Below are 12,726 nucleotides of genomic sequence, written 5' to 3'. Positions count from 1 at the left end.
TACTTTTTTTTCTATGTTTCCATGTTTTCCACACAAAAATGCTGTATGCTGGAACACGGTTCCAGGAGCCAGTGTCTGTGAAGAGAGGTCATGATGTATTCTTTGCCTACCTTTTGTTATAACATGTAGAACATAGAACAGTGCAGCACAGAAACTGGTCCTTCTGCCCAATATGTCCATGTCGAACATGATGCCAAGTTAATCTAATCTCCTCTGACTACACGTGATCCACGTCCCTCCAATCCCTGTATATCCATGTGCCTGTCTAAAAGCCTCTTAAACACCATTATCCTATCTGTGTAGGAAGGAACTGCAGATGCTGGTCTACACCGAAGATAAACACAAAATGCTGGAGTAACTCAGAGCGGACAAGCAGCATCTCTGGATAGAAGGAATGGGTGAGGTTTTGGGTCGAGGCCATTCTTCAGACCAAGAGTCAGGGGACAGGAAGACACAGAGATATGGAAGGGTAGGGTGTGAAAATGAGACATCAAAGGAGATGTGATTCAAGGAAAAAGTGGAATAGATCTTTGTTAGCTAGGAGAAGGTGACAATGACACACACAGAGATAACATTTAATCAGGGGGACTGTCAAACTGGTCACAGAACTAGGATTGGGGTGGGATGGACAGAGTGAGAAAGCACAGGTTATTTGAAGTTAGAGAAGTCAATATACCTACCACTGGGGTGTAAGCTGCCCAAGCAAAATATAAGATGCTGTTCCTCCAATCTGCTTTTGGCCTCACTTTCGTGTTCTTTTTCTAGGCCTGCACAACATTTGAGAGTCTTCAAGGTACAACAGAAGTCTTTATTGCATTACCCAATGCTGGCAGCAAGACAACTCAAAATGGCTACACACACACACACACACACACATAGACAGGAGAAAACTATGTACAAAACATCTCCCTTTGTCCTGTGCAGCACCACCCCACACAGTACACCAAACATCACATTCCCCCTTTCCAGTTTGAAAGTCTCAATTTAGCTGGACCTCGCTTCACTCTTTTTTTCCAGCCTTTTTTGCATTTCACAACTCTTGCTGAAGGCTCAGAATCAACAGCGTTTTCCTCAGTGTTCTCTTTTGAAGAGATATCAGTATTTGCTTTATCTGTATGCTGTTCTTTCTCCAGTTGGCTGTAGTTTTTCTCAGCGGTCATCAGCGTTTTGGATGCAAACGCGATTGGTTCTTCCTTGCCGTTCGGCGCCGTTTGTGAGATTACTGCTCCAAGACCAGATGGCGATGCATCGGCGGCCAGTGAGATCGGCTTCGATGGGTCATAGTTGACCAAACGCGTCTTCTGGGCAAGCATCACCTTCAACCTGGTGAATACATGGTCACACTCTTTGGACCAGTGCCATTTGACGTCCTGTTTGCGCAGGTTATTCTCGCACTTGCTGACCATGTTGCAGATGACAATGCCATAGTTGATCCATCGTAGATCAAGGCGTTCATGTCATGCTTGAAAGCATGGATCCGGTCGATGGCGCACGGGGATGTACCTTCTTTACCAACGACGATCAGCGGCAACATCTGTGTCATACCATTACAGGAAACGGCGACAGTGCATTTGCCTTTCGTGGGAATGGACTGTTGTCCGTATCCAAAATGGCCGGTTTCAGTTTCGGCGAACCGATCCTCTCCCAGATGTCCTGACCCACTAGCGACACAGCCGCACCAGTGTCCACCTGGAACTATAGATCGACGTTCGAGACCCGCAGCAAAATCCTCGTCTTGTCGGTGATTGTAGACACACCGAGCACTTCAATAGGAATGGTCTCCGCGATTTGGTCGACTGTGTTTTGCGATTTCTTGCCCTTTCTCAGTTTTCCTACGGAGTGACACACTGCCTGGTGATGACATTTTCAGTAACAGGCATAACAAACGGACTTGATATACGGGCACTCACGGTAATGATGAGCAGTCGAGCCGCACCAATAGTAGGGTTTCAATCCTCCCCCACAGGGGGACAATACAATACAATACAATACAGTATTTATTGTCATTTGAACCTCAGTGAGGCTCAAACAAAATTCCATTTCCACAGCCATACAAACAATGACAATTTCCTACAGACATACACACAATTTAATTCACACAAACATCCATCACAGTGAACCCACTGTGATGGAAGGCAAAGTCTTTTCCCCCCCCGTTGTCCATTTCTCTCCCGATGTCGAAGCCCCAGGCGGGCGATGATAAGTCCCATGGCCATTTTAGGCCACGCCGGGCGATGTACGGTCCCGCTCCGGGTCGTTCCAACCCCGCGACACGGGCTGGAGAAGTCACATTGCGGGAGCTCCGGGAAGCGGTCTCTCCACCCGGACCCGCGAGCTCCCGATGTCCCAGTCCACCGGACCTGCGGCTGCGTTGCTGGACGGCTCTTCTGAAACTGTCCCACCTTCTCCGGATTTGCTTTGGGTCGATCAACTGGTTTCTGGCGTTGCGGACAAGTCTGACGAACTGTATGCAACTGTATGCACCTCCTGAGGGAGCTTCGACGCTGTTTCTCCGCCCATTTTGTGCAGTTTTACTCAGCAGCTCGGCCATCTTAGCACACCGCAGCACAATCTTCAATGAGGCCTCTGATTCCTTGAGAATCGCCTGCTGAATGCGTGCCTGCAGTCCATGATCAGTCTATCCCGCAACGCATTGTCTTGGCACTTTTCGCAGCATTGAGTTTTGAAATCACATGCCTTTGCCTTGTTGCAAAGCTCGGCAAGAAATTTGGTAATCGATTGCCCTTCCTGATGCACCCTCCTGTAGAAATCAAGGCGAGCTGCGAGGAAATTTCGACTTTCTTCGAAATGCAGCTGTAAAGCCGTTGTGATTTCAACATATGAGGCTTCAGTTACTTCTTCTGTAAGTAAATTTTGAAGCAGTGCAAAAGTTTCTGGAGACATTGATGAACATGAATGAATGAATGAATGAATGAATGAATGAATGAATGAATGAATGAATGAATGAATGAATGAATACGTTTATTGTTATTGCACAAACTGTGCAACGAAATTCCATTACATCTCCTCCGGTTAAAAAAAAATACAAACACGACAACCATTAACACATATGTACACTTATTAGTAAAATAATAAATAAGTATTTTAAAAGAGTTTAAAAGAATTTGGCGGCATTTCTTGGAATTATATTTTGCTTCCCCAGTGTTCTCTGTTGGAATTTAGCTCTTTTATCGCACATGGGTAGAAACTATTTTTTAGTCTACCGGTGCGAGCCTTCAGAGACCTGAATCACCTCCCCGAGGGTAGCAGAGTAAAAAGGTGGTTGGCAGGGTGGGATGTGTCCTGCTTGATATTTGTAGCCCGGCGCAAGCATCGGGCCCTATATATGTCATCCAAGGAGGGCAGTTGGGCGTTTGTAATGCTCTGCGCAGTTTTTATAATTCCCTGCAGCGCCCTCCTCTCAGCCACAGTACAGCTAGCAAACCACACCAGGATTCCATAGGAGAGGATACTTTCCACGGCGCATCGGTAGAAGGACAGCAGCAGCGGCTGTGAGACGTTTGCTCTCCGCAGAGACCTCAGGAAATACAGCTGCTGATGTGACTTCTTCACGAGAGTGACGGTGTTCATTTGCCATTTGAGGTCCTGGGAGATGTTTATTCCCAGGAACTTAAAGCCGGTGACTCTCTCCACCATGTCTCCTTTGATGTACAAGGGAGCAGGTTCCTCTCTCCTCTTCCTCCTGAAGTCAACGACCAGTTCTTTTGTCTTTGATGGGCTGAGTACCAGGTTGTTTTTGGTACACCAGACAGTCAGTTTTTGGACTTCATCCCTGTAGGCAGACTCGTCGTTGTTGTTTATCAGTCCCACCACAGTCGTGTCGTCCGCAAACTTGATGATCCTGTTTGCACTGTGTGTTGGTATACAGTCATAAGTGTATATTGTATACAAGATGGGACTCAGCACACAACCTTGTGGCGCTCCTGTGCTGAGCGTCAGGACTGGGGAGTAATTGGACCCCATCCTGACAGTCTGTGGGCGGTCTGTTAAAAAGTCCTTAATCCATCCGCATGTGTTTGCATTAACACCCAGATCAGACAGTTTGTCCACCATTCTGCTGGGGATGATTTTATTAAATGCAGAACTAAAATCTACAAATAACATATGTAGATATGTTACAGGACATATGAGCCAGGACGTCCAGATGTGTCAGTGCAGAATGTAGAGCTATGTTGATGGCATCCTCCGTTGACCTATTAGCTCTATATGCAAACTGATGCTGATCCAGGGTGCATGGGTGTGAAGACTTAATGTGGGCCAGGACCAGCCGTTCAAAACACTTCATCACCGTTGAAGTGAGAGCAACAGGTCTATAGTCATTCAAGCTGGTAATGGATGTTTTTTTGGGTACAGGCACGATGGTAGCAGTCTTAAAGCATTTAGGGACAATGCACGTTGACAGAGAGAGTTTGAAGATGTCGCTAAAAACCTCCGCTAACTGGTCTGCACAGTCCCGCAATACTTTCCCTGGGATGCCATCTGGGCCAGCAGCCTTCCTGGGGTTGACCCTGCGGAGTGTTCTTCTGACGTCCTCCGTACTCACAGTGAGTGGCACAGTGAGTGCCAGGTCGTCAGTGCTGGGTGCGGCTGCAGGTGCAGGCTCCGCCTCATTCAGCTCAAAACGGGCGAAAAAATGGTTGAGCTCCTCAGCTAGCGAGTTGTTACTGCTGCAGATGATCGGCCCCCCCTTGCAATTGTAGTTTGTGAGTTGCTGAATGCCCTGCCAGACACGCCGAGGGTCCCTCTCGTTAAAATACCCCTCTAACCTTCTTCCATAGGCTGTCTTTGCCTCTTTAATGGCTCTCTTTAGTTTAGATCTGGCAGTGCTGTACAATTCATCACTGCCAGATCTAAAGGCTGAGTTGCGTTCCCTCAGCAGCTTCCTGACATCCCTGGTCATCCATGGTTTGTTGTTTGGATAGCACCTGACCTCCCTGTCGACAGTGACGTTGTTGATACAGTTCTGTATATAGAACATGACTGTGGATGTGTATTCTTGTATGTCCTGGTTTGCAAACAAGTCCCACTCGGTGCGCTCAAAACAGTCCTGAAGTTGGGCGGCAGCGCCCTCGGGCCAAGTCTTTATGTTTCTCACCCTGGGCTTGGTTCTCATAATGAGAGGTCTGTATGCCGGGGTGAGAAAGAGTGATAGATGGTCAGACTGGCCGAGATGAGGGAGAGAGGAGGCTTTGTATCCATCCCTAATGTTGCTGTACACGTGATCCAGTGTATTTTGACCTCTCGTCGGACACGTGACATGCTGATGGAATTTAGGGAGGACAGTTTTTAGATTAGCCTGGTTGAAATCTCCAGCCACGATGAAAATCCCATCAGGGTGCGCAGTCTGTAATTTGTTGATTGATGCTAGCAGGGTGTTCAGTGCTAGCTTGACGTTGGCACTTGGTGGAATATAAACAGCCAGAATAACGACAGCTGCGAACTCCCGCGGCAGGTAGAAGGGTCGACATTTCAATGTAATAAACTCCATGTCTGGTGAACAATGTCTCTCGACAACGTTTACATTTGTACACCATTTGTTATAGGAGTAAATACATAGCCCCCCTCCTCTGCTCTTACCAGAGTCACTGCTCCTGTCGGCCCGGTGTGCTGTGCGACCTACCGGACTGATGGCCTCGTCCGGGATCCCAGCGTGAAGCCAGGTCTCAGTTACCACCATGATCGAGCAGGTTTGTACAGTTGTGTTTTCTTCAGTGATCAGCTCCAGCTCGTCCATCTTGTTGCTGAGCGATCGGGCGTTCGTCAAAAAGATGCTGGGTAGCGCTGGTCTGTAAGGATCTTCCTTTAGCCTAGCGTGAATACCGGCTCGACAACCGCGCTTCTGCCGCCTCCGTCTGCGCCGCCTCCCGCACCGTCCTTTCGGTAAGGTGATCCACTCGGACTCCGTTGGGTGGGTGATTTATGGCGGGATATAATCGTTGTGGGAGCTTCTTGCGAACATAAGAGAGCCTTCTTCCTCTGGTCAGTCGTAATTGCAATACATTCAAAATAAAACTCAGCTTGCATTAAATACGACGACTACCTTTCTCGCTCAGGATCGAAACGTTCAAATTGCCGAGAAATGTTAGTTTGAGTACATTACAGAACTCAAAAATCAAATGTTTTTAATCGAAAAACTTAACTAGCTCTTATCTAGGTCTTTGGACGCAAATCGACGTAGCCCACTCCTGACACCACTTTTGTGTTCTTTTTCTAGGTCTGCACTAGGTCTGCACAAAACAGAGGTCTCTATTACATTACCCAGTGCTGGCAGCAAGACATCTCAAAATGGCTGCACACACACACACACACACACAGAAGAAAACTATATACAAAACATCTCCCTTTGTCCTGTGCAGCGCCACCTGCTGCACGGGAGGACCAACGGTCCATCACAGTCCACCAAACATCACACTCACCCTGACAGTGGAGGAGGCCCAGGACAGAAAGATCAGTGTGGTGAGGGAGGGGGAGTTAAAGTGTTTAGCAACCAGGAGATCAGGTAGCTTTAGGCGGACTGAGCAGAGATAATAGATAGGCAGATCTATCGTCTCAGCCTCAACTACCACTCCTGGCAGTGATTTCCATGCATACACCACCCTCTGTAAAAACTTGTTACGCACATCTCCCTTCAACTTTGCCGCTCTCACCTTAAAGATAATGTGTGTCCTTTAGTCCTTGACATTTCCAACCGGGCAAAAAGGTTCTGACAGTCAACGCCTCTCATAATTTTATATACTTCTATGAATCTCCCCCCCAATCTCTCTGACGTTCCAGAGAAAACGATCCATGTTATGATTAAGTAAGAGATTACAAACTCAATAACTGGCTGGAGATTGCTCTGCAGACCTATTTTTTTTGTAAATTACTTGGAACAAGTTAATGGAAACTAGAAACTTTTGTTGTCACCTTAACACCAGTAGTAATCATCTTACAATTATGTGATAAATTTTGCAGGAGCTTTGTGTCTTCTGTTTGAAAAAAAAACACAACATTTCCAAAAGATCTTTCAGTGAAGTAAATTATTTATTTGAAGTAATAATTATTTGAACTGGAATGTGGGAATATTGAAAAAAAACTCACCTCAACTTGGAGGAGCAGCACCACATATTTCACTTGGGCAGCTAACAACCCAGCGGTATGAGTGTTGATTTCTCTAACTTCAAGTAACCGTTGCTTGCCCTCTTTCTCCATCCCTCCCCCTTCCTAGTTCTCCTCCCAGCCTGTGTCCACCTGACTAAATATTATCTCTGTTTGCTTTGTTGTCACCTTCTCCTAGCTAACAATGATTTATGCCACATTTTCCTTGAATTTCAGCCCCTTTGATGTCTCGTTTTCACACCTTACCCTTCCTTATCTCTTGTCTCCCTCTCCCCTGACTGAATGTGAAGAAGGGTCGCAACCCGAAATGTCACCCATTCCTTCTATCCAGAGATGCTGCCTGCCCCGCTGAGTTACTCCAGCACTTTGTGTCTATCTTCAGTGTAAACCAGCATCTGCAGTTCCTTCCTATGCAAAACTCCCATCACTCCATGGGAGCTCTCTCTCAGGGTTGTCTGTGACAATGAAACATGTCCTTTGTTTTCAGGTATTCGGGGAACTGCGTGGATTAGTGTATAAAACATTAATTTAAAGATTAAATACATTCATTTTCATTTTGTTTTATTTACCCCATGGCTATTATACCGGTGAAAAGTGCTTTAGATAAAGTAATAATTCAGACACTAGATCTCACTTTAAGCTGCGTGTTAATCTTGCCCCGTGCATCTCCTCTAAAGGTTGCCTCTATGTCGAATGAATATTGAACCTCGTGGTTGCTGTTAGTTGCTCAAAGCCAGGAAATCCGCACAGCCCAGTCGTGCTATGATATTCTGGGTACACTGACAAGCCACAGGGATACTGCTCAACAACTAACAGTATGAAGCCTCCCATGGAGGCTGCCGTGAATCTGGGTGGCAGACCACTACGGGTCAAGGGGGCCAATAGCATACAGGTTTGTAGGTTAATTGGCTTGGGCGGCGTGACTCATGTCACAGCGGCCTCTGCAGGCCGTCTGTCTTTTTATTATTTTTTGTCTCGTTTGAATGTAGTTTTTTTGGGGGGTTTTTGTGTATGTGTGTGGGTATGTGTGTGGGGGGCGGGGGGTGGGGGAAACTATTAAAATCTATCCCCTGCACGGAGAACCCGACCTTTTCTCTGTCGGGTCTCCGTTGTCGTTGGGGCCTAGCACCGTGGAGCGGCCTCCAGCAGGAACGACCTGGGCTCCAGTCATGGAGCTGCGGACCTACTCACCATTGTGGAGCTGGCCGAGTTCGGAGCGGGTGGAGCTGTGGTGGCGCTCGGCTGCGACCTGACCTCGGAGATTCGGAGGCTTACCGCAGGTCTGGTGGACAGTGACATCGGGAGCCCGCGGGTCCCTGCCGGGAGACCGCTTTTCGGGGCTTCCGCAACGGCGACTTCACCCGCCCGAGTTGCGGGGTTGAAGAGTACCTGGAGCGGGGCCTTACATCATCGCCCGGCGCGGCTTGGAATGGCTGTGAGACTTTGCTAGCGCCCGCCGGGGGCTCCAACAACAAGACCCGGAGCGTGGCCTTGCATCACCCGGCGCGGCGTTAATGGCCGCGGGACAATTACCATTGCCTGCCGGGGGATTTGACTCTGACATCGGGAGGGGAATGGGAAGTGCAGGGGAGAGATAAGTTTTTGCCTTCCATCACAGCGAGGAGGAGATGCGCTGTGATGGATGTTTGTGTAAATTGTGTTGTGTCTTGGTTCTTTCTTGTGTGTATGACTGCAGAAACAACATTTCATTTGAACCTCAATGAGGTTCAAATGACAAATAAATTGTATTGTATTGTATTGTATTGGTAAAATAGTAAGATTAAACAAGAACTTACCAGTTTGAAGTTTGATCTTTATTTTATGAGGAGTAACGTTGAAGACCCCGCCAGTACGCATGCGTGTCAATCTTCAAGGCAGCGGTGTGAAATCACAGACAAGAGTTATTGAACTGAACATAGTAAGATAAGAGAACCATAATACCAGTTGACCTTTATGATAGAGGGCTGGGAGCAGAGGGCACGTAATCCCTCAACGTTACTCCTCATAAAATAAAGATCAAACTTCAAACTGGTAAGTTCTCGTTTAATCTTACTATTTTACTTCGGAGTCACGTGAGTGACTACGTGAAGATTTTAGAGCTCTGTGATTTCATGCCTTGGAAAACGAGTCCAGGCGTCATACACTGCATCAGTAGGCCAATGATGAGTGAATATTAATATTGCATTCAGACATGACATTGACATGTTGATGCTGTTAATGAACAATAGTGCAATAGTAACCTCCCTCAACCGGGAGGAAACATACCTAACATAGAGTTGGCAAATACCCCCAATCTGGCAATGAGTTTGATCTGAATATTTGGACAGATCAATAGTTTGACCATCCTGTAGCCGCTAGGATGTGGTCCATAACCCTGCTGCTGAGGTAGCGGTCTTGGTGGAGTGAGACTCAAAATGTCAATGTTCACTCCAGTATATGCCAGACCCATTTAATCCTCTGGAGAAGGTTTGTAGTGATTCCTTCAAACGAGGTTTATGTAACTAACAATATAGCTAGTCAGAGTCTATAAGACTCTTAAGGACCTTGACATACTGGTGTAGATGCGTGATTACACGCAACACAAGGTCCATGGGATATGCAACATCTAGTTTGGTCTTATGTCCCTGTCTACTCTGCTTGACTAATCATGAACAAAACATGTTATTATGGCCCGCAGATATGATCATCCTATCCAGTGTAGCAATGACTGGACCCATAGCGCTGTACTCAGCACCATGGCATAATCACTAGTACGTGAGTATGACCATGGACAGGGATGTTGCTGGTGCCCATCGGTGAAGTGACGTAGTACAATATTAACAACCCATATCTCTGCGTCCCTAGACCTGGGAGGTTTTAAGTTGATGATACCCTTCATAATCTAGATGTCAGAGGGTGAGACCGGACAGAGTGGTTTATGTTCACCGCAGCCAAATGATGAGGAGGTACTTCAGGCGCAGTAAATGGAATATTAACTTAATGTTATAATCCCATAAGACTGAATTTCAAGATGTCAGTCATCCGTGCCGAGTTAAACGTAAAGAAGCATAAACAATACTTCCCATCTCCTATGAGGAATGCTGCTATTTGATGCTATTCCTGCAATCTGCAGTGAGCACTCCCAATGCTTTAGGTTTGACAACCCGAGCCACAGGAACGGTCTCTCAGTCTATGTCAATGAATTGATTATATCATGCAGAGGATGGTTTCAACATCACAACTGAACCAGCATCTTTGTGCCCAGAAATAACCATGTAAGGTTTTATGCTCATTCCCCACATTAGCGGGAACCATGGGTAAATCACCCAGGCAGGCACTATGAAAAGCCGGAAGCGGGAATTTTGCATGACCCATCCTATGAGGCCAAATGGAGGAAGATATAAAAGACCATTCCTCCCTTGTGTATCGAGAATGCACCCTTCGCCACTGATATGCCTCGTATTTTTGCAACTGGTGATTGAGCCTGGATGCAAGCATCTCGATCGTTAGTGTTCCATCGATTCACAATGTCATTAAATACCTTGTGATTGCACATTCATTCTGTGTTGTCATTGATTTGCATGATAATACACCAGTGCTAAATGCGGTTAGGTAAAACTATCACCGGATACTTTGATTTGATTGTACCTTAGTGATTAACATATTCCACCACCAAAGTGTATCACCTAGGACTTGTGCATGCAGATTATGCATATTCACACACCCTTTAATGCACAGAATGCACCTGGTGTCCATTGGCAGTTGATACCATGGCTGACCAATTGATAACTCGTGCTAATCCCATCTGCAGCCGTAACTAGAGATGGTATTAGTAAATTCCCCATCTTTGAGCTATAGCATCAGTTTGTGAATGACTGAAGATTTACGGATGAGAGGTTTAGTGGAGCAACGCTGAATACTGTTCGTCCACCATTGTGACTTTGTTAGATTCAGCTGCGAATAGCAGATGTCTAATCTTTTGTCTCAGAGCCGAATCCCAGACAAATAAATGGATTGATTGTATTCCAATAATCAATAGTTTCAGTTGGTATCAGCTTGATTTAAATTTAACTGGACGGGTTAGAACCCCAATTTATCAAATATAGCTATGTGGCTGATAGGCTAATTTAGTAAAATTCAGTATGTTCAATATCATCCAGATTGGCCATAACACTTATTTGTTAGCTCTGTGCAGTCAAAGCATGGTAGCACTCTGACCCAAAATGTAGGGGAGAGAGAAGAAAAAGAAAATAATCAGAGAATAAGAGAGGGTGGGTTTCTTAAATGTGTATATTTTAATGCTAGGAGCATTGTAAGAAAAGTGGATGAACTTAGAGCCTGGATTGACACCTGGAAGTATGATGTTGTGGCGATCAGTGAAACATGGTTGCAGGAGGGCTGTGATTGGAAACTAAATATTCCAGGATTTCGTTGCTTCAGGTGTGATAGAATTGGAGGGGCAAGAGGTGGAGGTGTTGCATTGCTTATCAGGGAAGATATTACAGCAGTGCTTTGGCAGGATAGATTAGAGGGCTCGTCTAGGGAGGCTATTTGGGTGGAACTAAGAAATGGGAAAGGGGTAGCAACACTTATAGGGGTGTATTATAGACCGCCAAATGGGGAGCGAGAATTGGAAGAGCAAATATGTAAGGAGATTGCAGATATTAGTAGTAAGCACAAGGTAGTGATTGTGGGAGATTTCAATTTTCCACACATAGACTGGGAAACACATTCTGTAAATGGGCTGGATGGGTTGGAGTTTGTAAAATGTGTGCAGGATAGTTTTTTGCAACAATACATAGAAGTACCTACTAGAGAAGGGGCGGTACTGGACTTCCTGTTAGGAAATGAGATGGGTCAGGTGGCAGAGGTATGCGTTGGGGAACAGTTCGGGTCCAGTGATCACAATACCATTAGTTTCAATATAATTATGGAGAGGGACAAAACTGGACCTAGGGTTGAGATTTTTGATTGGAGAAAGGCTAACTTTGAGGAGATGCGAAAGGATTTAAAAGGAGTAAATTGGGACAGTTTGTTTTATGGGAAAGATGTGGAAGAGAAATGGAGTACATTCAAAGGTGAAATTTTAAGAGTACAGAATCTTTATGTCCCTGTTCGGTTGAAAGGAAATCGTAAAAATTGTAAAGAGCCATGGTTTTCAAGGGAAATTGGACACTTGGTTCGGAAAAAGAGGGATATCTACAATAGTTATAGGCAGCATGGAGTAAATGAGGTGCTTGAGGAGTATAAAGAATGTAAAAAGAATCTTAAGAAATAAATTAGAAAAGCTAAAAGAAGATATGAGGTTGCTTTGGCAAGTAAGGTAAAAGTAAATCCGAAGGGTTTCTACCGCTATATTAATAGCAAAAGGATAACTAGGGATAAAATTGGTCCATTAGAGAGTCAGAGTGGCCAACTATCTGCAGAGCCAAAAGAGATGGGGGAGATATTGAACAGTTTCTTTTCTTCGGTATTCACCAAGGAAAAGGATATTGAATTATGTGAGGTAAGGGAAACAAGTAGAGTAGCTATGGAAACTATGAGGATCAAAGAAGAGGAAGTACTGACACTTTTGAGAAATATAAAAGTGGATAAGTCTCCAGGTCCGGACAGGATATTCCCTAGGAC

This window comes from Amblyraja radiata, chromosome 33 (assembly GCF_010909765.2).
Source record: "Amblyraja radiata isolate CabotCenter1 chromosome 33, sAmbRad1.1.pri, whole genome shotgun sequence".
NCBI classification, from domain to species: domain Eukaryota; kingdom Metazoa; phylum Chordata; class Chondrichthyes; order Rajiformes; family Rajidae; genus Amblyraja; species Amblyraja radiata.
This window is presented reverse-complemented; position numbering follows the sequence as displayed.